Consider the following 3,461-nt stretch of genomic DNA (forward strand, 5'->3'; position numbering starts at 1 on the left):
CATAGACTAGACATAGACTAGACATAGACTAGACATAGACTAGACATAGACTAGACATAGACTAGACATAGACTAGACATAGATTAGACATAGACTAGACATAGACTACATATAGATATATAATGTTATGACTAATTTTCAAACGTTTTCAAATCTCCTCCCGATTTTTAATGAAAATCCTTTTAAGAGTAATCACTAACATAATAAATTTTGCAACGACTATTGAAAATTTCTCATTGCATTTTTATTTAATATTTTTTTTTAATTATTTGTTCTTCCTCCATTTAACAAAGAATAATTAATCATTGATCAGAACCAAACAATTTTTATCTATATGCACAGATATAAAGTGTGATTAAAAAATTGTATTTGTAAGTTTAAATGAAAAACAAGCTGTGGCAAAAAATAAAAGTCTTCTTTGGATTTTTGCCATCATCATACCAACACCAAGAACTCACAAAACAGAATAGAACAGCCGAGACAGACAAACTGATAATGTTTTTTATTAGCTTCCGGATTAGCAAGAATTGCATACAAGTGTGAGTTTTAAATTGCACATACTACTACATTGATACTTCTAGTAGTAAAAAGAAAATAATGAAATAAATTGTTTGCTTTCAAACTATCATACAATGGTGCATGCAGCCCTTGTATTGCGCTGCTTTAAGTGCTGTTTGTTGCTTGAAGTGTTCGCTCGAGTATATTTTACTCTTTATTCATTAAGTTGCATTCAACAAACTAAACATTATTAGTATTTTGTTTTTTATTAGTGACTCTGGTGAATCGTCAACGTGACATCATATAAAAAAGAACTGAACAAACAGAGAAGATTGAGAGAAAGACACAAATGTGCCGACACCATTTCCACTATAACTGCAAAAATAGACAATATAGACTAGACAAAAACTAGACTATACTATAGACTAGAAAATATACTAGACTATAGACTTGACTATAGTCTTGACTATAGACTTGACTATAGTCTTGACTATAGACATGACTATAGACTAGACTATAGACTAGACTATAGACTAGACTATAGACTAGACTATGAACTAGACTATAGACTAGACTATAGACTAGACTATAGACTAGACTATAGACTAGACTATAGACTAGACTATAGACTAGACTATAGACTAGACTATAGACTAGACTATAGACTAGACTATAGACTAGACTATAGACTAGACTATAAACTAGACTATAGACTAGACTATAGCCTAGACTATAGACTAGACTATAGCCTAGACTATAGACTAGACTTTAGGCTAGACTTTAGACTAGACTTTAGACTAGACTATAGACTAGATTATAGACGAGATTATAGACGAGACTATAGACTAGACTAAAGACTAGACTTTAGACTAGACTATAGACGAGACTATAAACTAGGCTATAGACAAGACTATAGACTAGACCATAGACTAGACCATATACTAGACCATAGACTAGATTATAGACTAGGCTGTAGACTAGACTATAGACTAGACTATAAACTAGACTATATCTAGAGACTAGAATAGAGACTAGACTATAGACTAGACCATATACTAGACCATATTCTAGACCATATACTAGACCATATACTAGATCATATACTAGATCATATACTAGACTATAGACTAAACTGCAGGCTGTACCCGATTACAGACTGCTGTATAACAGACAATAGACAAGACTACAGATAAAACTATAGACAAAACTACAGACTGGGCTATATACAGTACTATAGACTCTATTATTAACTATATTATAGATTTGATTGTAGACTAGACTGTAGACTAGACTATTGACTAGATTATAGACTAGACTATAGACTAGACTCGACTATAGACTAGACAATAGACTCGACTATAGACTAGACTATAGACTAGATTACAGACTAGACTATAGACTATATATTGTAGAATAGTCTATAGAATAAACAAAACAAGACTAGACTTAATATTATATCAAAAGGATGTATGAATCAAAAGAGTAACATGAAATACCAATCACTGTAGGGTGAATTTCAAAACAACCAAAATTTTGCACAACACTTACGTAAGAATTTCAAGATAATCATTGTTAAAGAGTAAAAAATATATGGTTGATTTTACAAGTTAAATAACAATAAAAAATTGCAATTTCAACAACATACGATTTAAAAAGAAAAGGTAAACGAAGTCATTATAAATATAATGCAATAAAGAATAAAAAAATGAAATTATAAAATTGGATAAAAAAACATGATTAACAGTAAAAGCTAAAAAATGTTCACATTATTGTAATTTTCATATATTCCCTATAAGCAATCCCTTTATAAGACCCTTTACTGTGTTGTGCAATATATTAGTTTTTATAAACAATTTTGTTCTTTCCTTTGTGAACGGAAATCAAACATTATTATAACAACAGATGTTTAAGTGGAGGCAAACAAAAAAAAGGTCTTCATCTGTTTCTCTGTATTATGAATATTATTATTGTTAATATTTTTTTTTTTTCATTTATGTATGTTATTTATATTTTCTACTACTATTTTTTTTACTATTATAATATAATGACAAACTAGTTACAACTTTGTTGTAACAATATTGTATGCAAAATGCGAATACAATAAAAACAAAAACACAAAAAACAAATAGGATATAGTTATAAACAATTTCCTATAGAGACGAGTGAACAATAAAATGAAATTATAACAACAAAATTACTATTGCTATTACAAATACCAACGTCCTCTTCGTCGTCGTCGACGTCGTCGGCAACATCATCATCATCTCCATTGTGTACATCCGTTTCCTATGTCTGCCGTTAGATGTGCAAAAAGAGAAGAGAGGAGTACTAGTGGAACATAAAACTAAAGGGAAATATGTTTGAAAATTGATACAATATTTGTAATTTTTCTATGTGAATAGAGAAAATATCATTTAAGTTGTTTGTTACATTTTCCATAAATTCAAAAAAAAAAAAAAAAACACACATTTACATTGAAATTGAATTTTCCTATTAAATGGGAAAACAGAGTAAATAATAGGGAGTTAGCGTAGGAATGCAACTAATGAAAAGCTAGACTAGATATAGACTAGACATAAACTAAACATAGACTAGACATAGACTAGAAATAGACTAGACATAGACTAGACATAGACTAGACATAGACTAGACATAGACTAGACATAGAGTAGACATAGACTAGACATATACTAGACATATACTAGACATAGACTAGACATAGACTAGACATAGACTAGACATAGACTAGACACAGACTAGACATAGACTAGACATACACTAGACATACACTAGACATAGACTAGACATAGACCAGACATAGACTAGACATAGACCAGACATAGACTAGACATAGATTAGACATAGACTAGACATAGACTAGACATAGACTAGACATAGACTAGACATAGAATAGACATAGACTAGACATAGACTAGACATAGACTAGACATAGACTAGACATA

At 30.1% G+C, this 3,461-nt stretch overlaps 1 protein-coding gene across 3 annotated transcripts in view; it reads left to right on the plus strand.

Moving 5' to 3' along the window:
- LOC111681251 (tyrosine-protein phosphatase non-receptor type 9) overlaps positions 1-3,461 on the plus strand; it is a 71,382-nt gene that overhangs the window by 27,242 nt on the left and 40,679 nt on the right. The window lies entirely within an intron of this gene.

Source organism: Lucilia cuprina, chromosome 3, assembly GCF_022045245.1.
Source record: "Lucilia cuprina isolate Lc7/37 chromosome 3, ASM2204524v1, whole genome shotgun sequence".
Taxonomy (NCBI): Eukaryota; Metazoa; Arthropoda; class Insecta; order Diptera; family Calliphoridae; genus Lucilia; species Lucilia cuprina.